Source organism: Momordica charantia, assembly GCF_013281855.1.
Source record: "Momordica charantia cultivar OHB3-1 chromosome 7 unlocalized genomic scaffold, Mcharantia_2.0 BLBB01000007.1, whole genome shotgun sequence".
NCBI lineage: Eukaryota > Viridiplantae > Streptophyta > Magnoliopsida > Cucurbitales > Cucurbitaceae > Momordica > Momordica charantia.
The window spans coordinates 6,095,830-6,111,066 of NW_028275165.1; the positions used below are offsets into that span (position 1 = coordinate 6,095,830).

Sequence of the window (15,237 nt, forward strand, 5' to 3'; positions counted from 1 at the left end):
CATCGAGGTCGCAATGTCCAGAGCCAAAACTTCAGCTGGATCTTGCTTCTTTGGTGCTGCCCTAGATCTTTGCGAACACCATAGTTCGTTGTGTGAAGCTAAGTCATTTAGGATGTCAACTATCTCGTTGAATGTCTTCTTTGTAAAGGCTCCATTGGCAGCATTGTTTAGCATCATCTTAGTAGGATGATCTAAACATCTAAAGAAATGTTCTATCTGGATGCATGCCGGCAAGCCATGGTTCGGACATTTCCGGATTAGTTCTTTGAATCTTTCCCACGCCTCGTGAACAGGTTCACGATCATACTGTCTAAAGGAGATGATCTCCTCTCTGATATCAGCGTGGCGAGTAGGTGGGAAGAATTTTGTTAAGAACTTCTCCACTAACGACCCCCATGTGGTGATGGATCCCGGTGGAAATGCATTGAGCCATGCTCTAGCTTGGTCCTTCAAAGAAAATGGAAAAAGTGTTAGTCTAAGAGCATCGTCTGTTATACCAGGTAATCGAAATGCATTTGCAATTTGAATGAATGATTTCAGATGATCATGTGGATCCTCATGTTCCTGCCCTCCAAAATGTCCAATTGTCTGCAACATTTGGAACATCATTGGTTTAAGCTCAAAGTTTGCGTGGGCTAGAATAGGGTTGACTATCCCTGAATCAAAGTTCTGAAAAGCCGTGGAGGCATATTCTCGCATTGCCACGTCTCTGTTGTCCGCCATCTGGATATGGTTGAATTCATCATTTCTTGCATGATCCCTCATATTACCGTTAACAGCAGGTGGATCAACCGGATCACGAGGTGGAATATCTGCCATTAATGTGCTCGTACTCTCTACCTCGCTTTCAGGACTGATTTCACCTTCTCTCTCTTTTTGCTTTTCTAGTTGTTTTCGAAGTCTTTGCTCCTTTCGAGTTTTTCGAAGGGTCCGCTCAATCTCAGGGTCAAGGGGTAGAAGAAAAGATCTTGTGCTCATGCACTTTAACTTACCCTTGTGAGATAAACGACCAAAAATATAGAACAAAAACGGTGGATGGAAATTACACCCAACAACAATTCACAAAAATAAAAACTAAAAGAATTTGAAAATAATTTTAAAACTAAAGTCCCTGGCAACGGCGCCAAAAACTTGACTGGTTGTTGCTGAACGCACGCACTAAGCGTGGTAACAATTATATAGATGCAAGCGCACACCTGTCAGAGTAATATAAAATGAATGGAGTATCCAAGTATCGATCCTCAAGGACTTCTAAATAATTTCCAAACTCTAAAGTTTTAAAGAATAGTGAATGTTGAAATGAGTGATTCTTGTAAAATGGGGAGTGGTCACAAATAATGGTTTTGGATTTGGGATTTGGACTTATAATGATAAAACCTAGCCCGAATTACTTCAAGTTAGCCAACAAAGAATCAAGGACATGCTAAGGGCAATATGCATTTTACTTTAGAAACCAACGACTACGCTTCTCACTTGACTTATGTCTAAGCAAGTTCAAAGTCCTAAGACATTCCCTAATATGTCTATTATGAGATATATCTTAGTTTTAGGATGGAAATAGTCGCAACCTCGGGTTAAGGTCCTATGTCTAGGCTACTTAAGCGGAACCCTTATGTCTAAGGCGCTCCCCTCCTCGGTTTAACCACTCAACAATGCAAATAAGCAACCTTTTCAGTATTGACTTGTTAAGACTTACAGTGGCCTTCTCTAAATCCTAACTTTTTGGGAAAACATGTTGAGCAATGAATGGAAAGCAAAAACACTACTTCTTAGCAACCCTTATTAGAAATAAAAGGCTAACTATCCATAACCGGGCTAGAGACGGGAATTTAGGAAGACATATTGAAGAAAATACAGCAAGTAAAACGGTTGAATGTGGAATGCATGTGTGAAAAACAAAAGTTAACTAACGGAGAGTTTTTATCGGGATTGAGAGCTTCGCCCTTCTCTTTCAAGCAAGGGAGAGTGTCACGTGCTCTTTCCTCCAAAAACACAACTCTCTTAACTAAAAATAAAGTAAAGGCAAAGGGAAGATAAGCAAAGTGCTGGATTTTTATATATTTGAATAAGTAGAAAATAACTAAGTACAAATGGAAACAAAACAAAGCTCAATAAAGGAATGTAAAGTACTCGGGATTTAAAAACCAAAAGCAACTAATGAAAGCAACTCAAAAGTACTTAGAAAGCAACAAAGAAACACTAAAAATGATCAAGAGAAGGAAGCAAGGCTTGATGAATTTGGTGGAGAAGTTGCTGGAATTTATAGCTGTGCAGACTTGGTTAGGTAGGTCCTAAAACGATGGTGAATCACCCATTTCCAACTCTTTTGACTGACCAAATCGTGCTCAAACTGATAGTGGAACACTTCTTCTACACGTATGCATCGGTTGGAACCACCAAAACGCATTGGAAGACGCGTTTCATTAAGGGCAAAGTTGGAAGAAAACCAGTTTTTCTGGCACGCAGGCGCCTGGCGCCTCCCATGTAGGTTTTTCCCTCTTTTTGCTTCTTTTGATTAATTTGCACTCCCAAATGGTCCTAAAATGTCATAAATACAATATAAGCCAACCACAAACCATAATATATGAATTTTGCATGAATTGGAACTCAAACGACCGAGAAAAGTCTGAAACAAAGCTAAAACATAGTAAAAACAGCATCTAAAACCTTCTTTTTACGCATGTAAACAAGCGTAATCAGTCCTGCCCAAGTGTGATGGGCAAGTCGATGCAACCCTCCGGGATGACCGATTCCCCAGAGAACCCAACCAGCGGTGTCGGGCTTTTCTTCAATTGCGACCTCGTCCATCCCAGGGCGAGGTAGGTCGGTAAGGACAGGATGTTAGCAGATGCGCCTCCGTCTACCAGCACCCTCCTGACCACCACATGATCAATCAAGGGAGCGATCACAAGTGCATCATTGTGGGGCAGGTGCACCTCCTCTAAGTCTGTACTGTCGAAGGTGATTGGGCAGGTCGGCCTCTGCTCCCTGATGATGCATACCTCACGCCTGGCTGCACGAGCTAGCTGCTTTCTTTTATGTCCGGACTGACCCCTGCTTGGCCCTCCGAAAATGGTATTGATGACCGCAGGTCGGTCAGTGCGCCGGGGCGGCATCCTCGAACGCTTCCGCTCTTCCTTTTTCTCCGCCGAGCTGGTCCTGGGCCTTCCCACAAATTTCTTGAAGTATCCATCTTGAATTAGATCCTCAATTTGGCGCTTCAACTCCCAGCAGTCCGATGTGTTATGGCCGTGCTCCCGATGGAAGCGGCAATACTTGTCCTTGCTGCGCCTCTCCGGGGCTCCCCGAAGCTTCTCAGGACGCTTGAGTAGTTTTTCCATTCCAGATTCCTCGTTGTTCGTTAGGATCTCGGAAATTGGAATCGTGGTCGGAGGGAAGCGTTCGTAAGGTCGGCTCCTGGTAGGTCCGTTCTCCGCCCTTCGATACTCAGCTCGGCCGTTGGAAAAGGATCCCTTGTCCTTGGACTTGGGATCTGCTTTTTCTATATCTTTTCCACTTCTGCCCCGGCCGATCTTTCATTCTGGTCGGCCGATTTTGGTTCGGAGGAGCTCCTGTCCATCGATGACTTTCTTCGCCTTCTGAAGCACCTCGGCGAAGGTGGCCGGGGCCTCCTCTCCAAGTTTCACCGTGAGGGCCTCGTCGGCTAGATCGGAGCAGTGTGCGACCTTCAACTGCTCCTCCTGGAATCTGGTGACATATTCTCGCAGCGTCTCACCCTCCTTCTGTCTGATGGTGGCGAGATGGGTCGCTGTATTTTTGTCATAATGCCGAGAAGAGAACTGGGCGAGGAACTCCCTTCTCAGCTGAGAGTAGGTCGAGATCGACCTGGCTGGCAGTCTCCGATACCACAATCGCGCGCTGCCAGTAAGCGCGATCTGAAAGGCGCGGCATTTGATTGCGTCTGATGCCGCTTGGAAATCCATGAGGCCTTCAAAGACCTCAACATAATCCTTGGGGTCCTTCGACCCATCATAAGGTTTCACGGTAGGAGCTTTGAACTTCGGAGGGATCGGTGCTTCCAATACGTCCGAGGTGAAGGGCGATTCTCCCAAGTTGCCATCGTTCAGCGAACCTTTTTTCTGCTCACATTTGGCCTTTAAGGCCTCCACCTGAGCGTCGAGCTGGCCCCTCAGCTGGTCGAACTCTTCCCTTGTAATCACTCCTGCAGGAGTTGCTGGGTTGTGAGAGGATTCAGCCTGCTGGTTGGAGCTCCTGTGTGAGCGGGATGGTGACCGTCCTTTTTGGAGAGATGAGCCTCTTTTCCTGTTGAGATACTCAAGGAGGTCTCCCCTCCGGCGAGTGTGTCCCTCGCTCTCGATGTCTTCTGGATGTTCCTCCTCGACTGGGCCGAGGTGGGAACCCCTTGGCTCGCGTATGTCAACGCGCATCACTCGGTTCTCAGATCGAGACCCTACGCCTGCAGCTAATATCATTTCGTTATACATTTCCTCCATGGACCGCATTTGTGTGCGCATTGCCTCCATTTCTCTCTGGAGGGCGTCAAAGTTCTCACTTGTTGGAGCCGGGGCTGGACCCCGGACGCCCTTCTTAGAGGTCCCACCTCGGCCACGGGTGGCCTTGGATGTCCTTGGGTGCGCAAGTGGTAGGACAGGCGCGGTGATTCGTGTCGACCTGCGGAGGGGTTCTGTTGCTAGGCCGGCGTGACCTTGCCCCTCTACCACTGCTGCTCCGACCTCCCTCTGGTGGGCATCGCTGGCAGCTAGAGTCCTTCGATCTGCCGTATTGGTCGAGTTCGCCGGTTGAACCATGTTCGCTCGCGTATTGGTTTAAAAGACTTGGGATGACTTAGATTGTCGTTTCCACAAACGGCGCCAAATGTTTATGCAAGGATATGCACAACAGTGTTTTTCAGATTGCGGCTCGGACTCGGCCTCCGGACCGACCTGAATACTTGGGCGGACCTGTACAAAAAGGTGAGCACTCTGACGATCAAGTCAGTATAGGTCGGATTCCCAGTTTACTTCGAGGTCAGAAATCCTCGTACCTGATCGTGGAGTGAGGTCCTCTACTTATCGGTGGTAGTCCCGCTAATCTCGCGACGGTTACACCCGGTAATCTCGGGACCGACGGTTACACCCGATAATCACGCCGCTGACAGATGCTCACCTCGGCCCCTACCGAGCTTCCCGGTAGGTCGGACCTCAGCCAGGTTCACCTCGGCCCTCGTACTTAGCACCTGTCGACGCTAGTGGTGGTGATCCCGGGGGTCCGAGCTGGGCATGACTCACGAGTCATCCTGTAGCACCAATAGGGGTCCTCCACGTGTCCAGGGTATTCTCTTCCCCAAACAAGATGTTTGTATTATACCTCTAATATATATATATCTAATGTACTTCTAATTTACGATATACTAAATATATTTGTAACTAATATACTAAATATAAGGTATATCAAGTGTTTAATTTTTAGAAGTATATCAGCTGTTTAAATTCTAGTTTACCATTTCAATTTGTTGATTGATATGCTACTATTATCAATAACATTGATTACAATATCATGAGTATTTATTCTATATTCATATTGATTAGATACTAAATATAAGGGATATCAATTGTTTAAAGTTATAAAGTATATCATATTTCTAACATTTTTTTACGTGCATGATCCACATAAACCTTTTATACAATAACTTTATATTTAAAAGAAAAATTTGCACCATTGTTTTCATACGAAAAAAAATGGATATAATAGTATTATATCAACACACAACTACCATAATTATATTAGTAGATATCATGGTTATATCAGAGATATATCAGTGGTAAATTAGAATCATATTAAGTATATATCAAATATATATAAATGTTGTATCGGCATGGTAAATCAATGGTTATCATACATATATCAGTGATAAGTCATATTAGAAGTTCAGTAGGTATCATAGTTATGTCAGAAGCAAATCAATTGTATATCATTATTATATCAGTGGTATATCATAGGTATATATCAGTAGTCAGATATATTGCAAATATATTACAGATGTATATCAGATATATTGCAGGGTAAAGTTATAATTTTAAAATTAGACCTTCATTTTTTTGTTGAAAAAAATGTTATATTTGAAGAAACTAAATGTGGTTGCTATTTTGTTTATTTTACTAAATATTTTTGTTGTATTTGCAACTGCTCAATATTAGATTAAATTGGATGAAATTAAAGATTTTGGAAGAAAATTGTAAACATTACAAAAATTTAGAGTAAAAATGAATTTTTCAAAAAAAAAAAGAAGAAAAAAATGTCCAAAAACCTCTCCAAGCCCCATTTCGGTCGTAGCACGTTAGCACACTCCACCGACATTCTCTCTTTTTTCCCTTTATTTCTTATAGTCTCTCCTTCTGCATACGCCGATAGGCCACCACCACCATAACTGCTCATCGCTAACATCCATGCACAGCCTTCCATAGCGAACTTCATCTCTTAGTAGCTCTCTGCCAAGGTATGTACAGATCAAATGGTATTTTATCTTTTGCTCCTTTTGATTTCTTTGGTTCGACAAGTAAAAAATATAGTAGAATTGAAAGTAAGTCACTTTTAACTTAAATTCTATCATTGAACGTCCGGGTCTAGATGACTCAAGGCACCATACAGGTTGTTTTCTAGATTCCGAGAATGAAGTTTTGTGTTATGAATTCTTTCACTGAAGAATTGGGCTGCATTATTTCCTTACAGAGTTTCTTTGGAAGCATGTGTTATTTCTTTGAGTCTTCCATAATGAACCAAGTTGGTACTCATAGAGGAGAACACAATCTAAAGAAATTATGACGCTGTCTATAACGTTTTAAAAAAATACATTTCAACCTTTTAAGCAGATATTGGTGAAGACATGAGTTTGCATATATTGAATTTGAAAAAATCTAAGGGGAAAGATATAGTTTCAATTATTTTATACGTATTTCAGAGCATTGTTCTATTGGGTTGAACGTAGTGCATGATTTTGTGTCGAGCCTTGGAATTGAATAAATAGTACTAACTTATAATGTAAATCACGTTTAAATTTCTATTATTGTGAGATGATATAAAATTATGTTATTTTTCCTTCTGGAGCTGCTCGTCATTTAATTTGATGCTCGGTCCTCCTCCACAATCCCTCCATCTCACAGTTGTGTGTTCGTGCACATGCGTGTGTGTTGGTTTGTGTGGGTGTGCGTGTGTGATGACAACACTATATGAGGGTGATAGGGTTGCCTACTAATTTTCAAATTTAAATATAAATTCAACAGAAAAAAAATCATGCAATCAACACAAAACTCATTAACAATGACAAGAGTTATTGTAGAAAATAATTAACCACTCCTATTATGCAATTTAGCAAAAAAGAAAAAATTCAAGTGAATAAATTGTATAAATTAGGGAGAGATGAGAAGAAGTGACACTTAAAATTCTTATAGCGGTTCGAAAATTCTTACTTCACTCCTCAAGATTCCTTCTTGGATATTTTATTGAAATAACTCGCTTATATGTGGGAACCAAACTTATCAGCTCTCTTTTTGTCTTAGGCTAAAAAGAAACTTCACGATCTTTTTTACTAGTTAATGATCTAACCAAGGAGCTTTCTCACAACCCAAGGTGTACCCACACTGCAATACGAAATCAAAATTGAAAACAAAGAATGCAAAATGAGACAAACAAATACACAAAATTTCACACCAAAGTAATGGCTAAAAGGTCGCACTCTAATGTATCTCTCACATTAATATAAGCAAGTTTATGTGTAAAAAAGAATGAAAGTTTTGCAAAAATTGGAGATGAGAATTTGAAGAGAAAAATAATTTTGCTTTGATAATTGGTATGGAGAATGATGAATTTGGTGACTTTAAATAGATTTTCGAGAATGAAACTTGGTCATTGGATTTAGGGTAAAAAAAAATAGTGTAGATTAAGAAGAATGATAAGGTTAGGTAATAAAGAAGATTTATGGAGATTTGAAGAATATGTAGAGATTGGAAAAGAATTTAGAGATTTGAGGGATTTTAGAGATCGAGAGAATTGTAGAAATTTTATTTTATTCGAAAGCGTCTTATATCGTTCTCTCATTAGTTCAATTGTTAGATGGCACATCAGTAAAAGTATGTCTAGCTGAAGTCATGTGTCAACTTCTGAATGGTTCACTTGTCCATGTCACCTGCTACGTAGAATTTTTTGCCTGACTTGTTTAGATCATAACCTTTTTCACTTGAACTCTGATTTGAGTGATTCGATAGTCGTTCGATTTGCCTTTTCGAGTTCTACACTATGAGACTTTGAACCATTCAAATTATCAGTTTATGTTCAATTTGTGATTATCAAAATATTTTGTTTAATTGAAGCTCTAAAGCTAACAATGTACAATAATTTACCCGAGGCTCATGAAGCATATCTTGCTCAACCAAGGGTACATCAAGGTATATACGTTATATCTCATATGTTTAGTATGGAGTACATAAGGTATATCAGTTATAATTGTTAGTACATCAAGGTATATCAGTTATAGCTCATAGACCTAGTATGGAATACATCAGAATATATCTTACTTAGTCTTTTGTATATTAGTTTTTGAAGTTTACTCAAATCCAATGATGTTTTCTAGGACTAGAGAGTTAGAGAAAGAATTGGAAATGAAGGTATATACCTAGTATGGATAACATTACGGTATATCAGTTATAGTTGATATACCTAGTATGCATTACATTAACGTGTATCAATTATAGCTGATACACCTACTATGAAAAACATAAGGTGTATCATTTGTAGACGATATACATATACTTAGCATATAGTACATCAAGGTGTATCAGTTATAGTTGATATACCTAGTATGAAGTTTATCATGATGGGATGTGAATCCCGCAGCGGAAAACGGATCGAGTTCTTGAATTTTGAAGAACAAAACCACATAATTGAAAAGGATGAAATACAGGGGAAAAGAACGTTTCCCTTACCTTTGAAGAATGCTTCTTCAATGGATTAACCCGCACACCACCAATAGGACTAACTTACTATCCTCTGGGTACGAGAATACGCTTGTGGGAGCGATCGGATTGGAACAAGAGGGATTGGAGAAGAGAGAGAGCTTGAGATATTACAAGAGGAATGCTGGGAGTTCCTTTTCTGTATTGCAGAAAATAATATGACGTGGGGTAACTCCCCACGTCATAAGCAACTTCCCACTCCCCTGCATTTTTGCAGGGGAGTGTTTTATTATTAATAAAATAATATTATTAAATAAAATAATATATATATTTAATTAATTAATCTTATTAATTAATATTAATTAATTAATAATTAATCTAATTAATAATTAATTAAATATATATATTACCTAAATAAATAATTAGCACTTAATTATTTATTATCAAAATAGAATCATATTCTAAAGCATTTCACTCGTATAACCTATAGTTGTAATATTCATCTTATGCACATTATTTTTAACCTATAGTTTTAATATGAATCATATTCATATTAATTTTATTTGAATCACATTCAAATAATTTCTCTCATAATATATAGTTTCAATTAGAATTAACTATATATTAAAATGTATCAATATAAATATAATCCATTAAGTAATTTTAACATTTCAAATTTTTCCAAAAACTTGATCCTCGTTTTACCCTTTATGAGCTAGCAAGGGGACCTAATTAACCTACAGATCAGAAGCTCCAACGATATGAGATTAATTGGTCAAACTCATTGACCGAGTTAATCAACATTCGTTAACTACGGGTCACTCCACTAAAAACCCGCAACTGCACTCTTCTCACTGCAGAATATTTTCGTGTCCACGGATATACAACAATTAATGACAAGTCAATCATTCACGAGTGCTCGTAACTCAAGCTGGGTCAAATTATCGTTTTACCCCTGAGTTACATCTTACTCCTTAAATACCACTGCTCCTCCAATGAACAACCCGGTTATTGTTCGACAAGTAACCGGAAGTCCCTCTCGGGCCAGTGAGAGGGTGGGGCCCCTTGTTCAAGTCCCGGAGTCAGCATTTAAGAGAACACTCATCTACTCCCTAAAGTCGGGGAGAAGTGAATTCCATCTTGTAAAGTTATGTTCTCAGCTCCTCACTCGGTCTCGTCCCCAAAATAGTAGGAATATTGAGTCGGCGACTCGGGCCACTCTCACCCATACAGATTGAAGGACGAGCCCTAACGGACAGGAATCCATAACTCACTCAGAATTGAGAATGAGTTGTCTGGTCATCCTAAGAAATAGCAATCTGTCAGTTAACGGTGTTACATCTAAAAATTGGCTATTTCGCGGTTTGGTCTTATACAAACTCATTGTATAGGATACTCCCACTCGCTTGTCTCCACACGAACAACCTGGATCTAGTCGTCTGTAACATTTACAGAGTGGGTTGTATCCATAGTGTTGCCAGGACAAGGTAACCATGGTCCGCTAGGAGTTGGTAAAAGCAAATAAAATCCATGTGGTTTTGACCTAAATTTTGCTTCCTTACATACATCTCTCATACTCCTTATGTATGTCACGTCTCATTCTAGGCCAATAGAAGTGTTCATTCAACATGTCATGTGTTTTTGCTTCCCCAAAATACCCCATTAAACCTCCCTCATGAGCTTCTTTATCGAGCAACTCATGTATGGAAAAAGCTTATCATTTCTATACAGAAGTCATCAAACAACATGTAATCATTCACCACTCGTTTTTGCATAAGAGACTAAAAAATTGGTGCAAAATGAGGGTCTTGAGATACAAGGTTTTAATATGTTCAAAACCAAGCAATTAAGTATGATGTGAGTTCAGTAAAACATACCTCCGAGATAGTGCATTGGCTAATACATTTTCCTTACCTTTCTTATACCATATCACGTAGGAAAAAGTTTATATGAACTCAAACCATTTGCCATGCCTTTTATTTAGCTTTTGTTGGCCCTTCAAATGTTATAAACTCTGATGGTCACTGTGAATGACAAATTCCTTTGGCCACAAATAGTGATGCCACATTTGTAGTACTCTCACCAAAGCATAAAACTCTTTGTCGTAAGTAGAGTACTTCAGAGTAGCTCCACTCAATTTATCGCTAAAGTACATCAATAACCTTTGGTTCTGCCTTAAAACAGCTTCAATCTCTATTCCACTTGCATCACACTCAATTTCAAACGTTAGTTCAAAATTAGGTAAGACAAGTAAATGTGCATTACATAATTTATCTTTCAAATCATTGAAGGCACATTTTTTAACTTTACCCCACTCAAATTTCATATTTTTCTTTATAAGCTCATTAAATGGTGCAACTATGAAACTAAAGTCTCTAACAAACCGTGTATAGAAACCAGCTAGTCCATGACAGCTCCTAATGTCACTAGCATTCTTAGGTATGGCCCACTCCCTAATAGCTTTAACCTTTTCAATATCAACTCCCACTCGCTGTTTAGATATAACAAATCCTAGGAAATTTATCATTTTCATGCAAAAATTACACTTTTTAAGATTAGCATAAAGTTTTTCTTTTCGAAGTGCAATCAGAACGTACCTAACATGCTGAACATGATCCTCTAGTGTTCTAGAATATATCAGGATGTCATCAAAATAAACCACAATAAATTGTCCCAAAAAGTCACACAGTACATGGTTCATAAGTCACATAAATGTACTAGGTGCATTGATCAAGCCAAATGACATAACCAACCATTCATATAAACCATGCTTAGTTTTAAAAGCAGTTTTTCATTCATCTCCCACATTCATCCTAATTTGATGGTATCCAGATTTTAAATCTATTTTTGTGAACAGGCTACATCCATATAATTCATCAAGCATGTCATCCAGCCTAGGAATTGGATGTCTATACTTAATGGTAATTTTATTTATAGCCCTACAATCTATGCACATTCTCCAAGATCCATATTTTTTGGGTACAAGAAAGACAAGGACACTAGAAGGACTCAAACTTTCACGTGCGTACCTTTGGGCAAGCAGTTCTTCTACTTGCCTTTGAATCTCTTTAGCCTTTTGTGGGTTTGTTCAGTATGCTGGACGATTTGGAATTTGAGCACTAGGGATGAAGTAAATCTTGTGTTATATGCCTCCCAAAGGTGGTAACTTCTTATTCAACTCCTCGAAAAATACACCTTTGAATTCCTGCAAAAAAGACACAAAAGCACTAGGCAAAGAGGATTCAAGCTCCTCGGTTAGTAAGTAAGCTTATTTAAACATGATCATGAGTATGGTTCGTTTTGAAAATATAGCTTTTCTAACCTCACAAGTTCTAACACTCCAACTGATTTTTTTTTCTCTTTTTTCTCATTAGGTCGCGAGCTATGCTCTTGCTTTTCTCTCAAACTCTCATTTTCTCTCAAGCTTTCATTTTCTCTCGAGCTCTCATTTTCTTTTCCTTTCTCTTTTTTGTTTCCCTCATTTACTTTTGCTGTGACCTCGACCTTTCTTTTTTCTAATTTTTCTTAATCAATAAGTACTTGTTTGGGGGATAGGGGAACAAAGTACAATTTTCTTACCATTGTATGTGAATGTGTAACGATTAAGAAAACCATCATGATGAACTCTCCTATCAAACTGTCAAGGTCTACCAAGGATCATATCACCTGCATGCATCGGTAACATATCATATGGTACCTCATTGTATTTTCCAATGGCAAAGGGACCTTTACCTACTTAGTCACCCTGAGTTCACCACAATCATTATGCCACTGTAGTTTATAGGATTGTGGGTGGGGTTTAGTATCTAAGCTCAATCGTGAGACCAAGCTAGAACTTACTACATTCGTACAACTCTCACTATCAATCACTACACTACAGGGTATGGTTTGTACAAGACAACGTGTATGAAATAAGTTCTCCCTTTGATCTTCCAAGTTATCCTCTCTCATGTGTGTACAGAAAGCCCTCATAGTGACTAAGGATAAGTATGCAGTATCCTCCACTTCTTCCTTACTCCCTAGGTCATTCATGGACTCATCATTTTCTTCGTCTACCTCATTCACATCTGTTACTATCTCCTCTTTTCTAAGGATCATCGTTTTCTTATTAAGGCATTCTTGACTTATATGTCACACCCCATGGCATTTCCAACATTTAAGATCTCGACTCTTACTTGTAGGTGTGTCAATTTTAGGTTTGGATTTGGATGAATTTTCTCCCTTATCTTTAGGTTTTTCACTATCCACCTTAAATTTTGAATCAGTTAATTTGCCATCCTTTTTCCAAGAAGAAGTTGAGTTGGAAAAAGATTTCTTACTAATGTATCTCGATTTGCACCTTTGAATTTGCTTTTTAATTTTTATAGAAAAGTGCACCAACTCCTCAATGTCCTCATACATTTGCAAATCAACACGATCAGTCACTTCTATGTTTAAAGGCCTAAAATAAAAGGGAAAAAAATGCAATTTTAAAATAATAAAATTTATTAATGCAAAGTGTCTTCATCGTCTTCTCGTGCCTTCATTTGGCACCATGAATAAAGTTTCTTTCCATTTTTACTCCCTTGTTGGGATAAACTCGTTTTTTGCATTCTCAACCACTGTCATGCCTCCCTTTTTAGGCACACACTAGACAAGACTCACCAATTCACTACTCGAGATTGGATAGATTATGCCTTCATCCAGCAACTTGATGATTTATTTATTTACAACTTCTTCATGGCTAGATTCAGTCTATGTTGTGGCTCCACTAAATTCTTGCACGGCTCTTTGAGTACAATCTTATGCATGCAAAACTTGGGACTTATGCCTCTAATGTTCACAATCGTCCACCCTATCGTTCTTTAGTGCTTCTTTAGCACTTTCAACAACTTCTGCTCTATATCTTCTAACAAATCAGCAACAATAATAATAGATAGGGTTTCAGAGTTACCATAATCGCATACTTAAGATGTTATGGCAATGTCTTCAGCTCCAACTTGGGGGGTTCCCGATGGATGGTTTCAGCTATTTATAATTGCGGGCTTCCAAGTCCAGGGACTCATAAGTTGTTTTCAGTGATCGCTTCTTATGAAGTCGCTGCTCAAATATATTATTTCTTCACTTCTCTTTCTGATAGCGCCTTGGGCTCCAGCATCACTACTGATTTCATGCTCCAGCATTTGCTTCTTCATAAGCAATTCATCCATAATCCACAGGACTGAACACTCCTCGGGTTCTGCTGGATGTTTCATCGAATTAAAAGTGATAATGTGACTTCTTGGTGTTGAATTCTCATCATGAGTTCTCCTTTTTGCACATCTACCAACGCCTTTCCTTTTGCAAGGAATAGTTTACCAATATAATCGGGACCTCCTTATCTGCATTATAATGAACTTATCTACTTGTACCAAAACGTCTTCTATTTTCCCTTCCAATTACATGATGTAACAGTCTGTCAATTAAAGAGTCACTATCGTAGGCCTAGCTTCTCCAATGCCTAATTTCTGATAGATAGACAGTGGCATCAAGTTGCTGCTGACACCTAGATAGCAGAGTGCTTGCCCCATGCTCTGTCCTTCGATGGATATAGAAATAGTAAAGCTCTCAGGGTCTTTCATCTTCTTAGGGATTTTAATTGTCAAAATGGTACTACATTCCTTTATGAGCGCCACTGTTTCAAACTCTCCTAACCTCCTCTTATTTGTCAGGATTTTCTTCAGGAACTTCACATGATTGGGCATTTTTTCCAATGTCTCTACCTTGTATATTGATATGAAGTTGCTTCAGGACATCTAAGAATTTTCTGAACTGCGCATCCTGGTTTTTCTTCTGTAACCTCTTAGGATAAGGAGGTGTTAGACGGTATTCAGCTAGTATGCTTCTATGGTTTGCTTGCGGTTTCTTCTATTTCTCAACTGTTCGAACCTCTGATGCGCTAATGCGCGTTGCTCCAGCAGAGACTTTATCTGCACTGACTACTAGGCTATCCTTTTCCTTTTCCGCACCTTAGTTGACATCTCTATAGTTTGCGAACTGCTGTTAATTGTCTTTCTTGTCATTAGAGCCTCTACCACAAGCTAGTGTTCTAACAAGTGTTTAATGAGCCTCGACACTAGTTAGTATGTCTGATTCCTTTCCTTTTTCTTCAGTCCTCACATGCTCTTTGTCCACTCCTGGTTTCCCCTATCTATACAGATAGAATAGATCTTTTCATGGATAGCCTTAGATACATTCATTCCATTGATTCTTAGTTTTAGGGCTGAAAAAGCTCGTCAGGTGGTAATGTTTTGCCACTTATAAGTGTAAGAGCTTTACACTGCTCTTT

At 39.1% G+C, this 15,237-nt stretch overlaps 1 non-coding gene across 1 annotated transcript; it reads left to right on the top strand.

Moving 5' to 3' along the window:
* The first annotated feature begins 232 nt into the window (after positions 1-232).
* LOC148210206 (small nucleolar RNA R71) lies at positions 233-339 on the top strand. The gene has a single exon (XR_015792523.1). It is a non-coding gene; the product is annotated as a small nucleolar RNA R71 (small nucleolar RNA).
* The last annotated feature ends 14,898 nt before the right edge of the window (positions 340-15,237 follow it).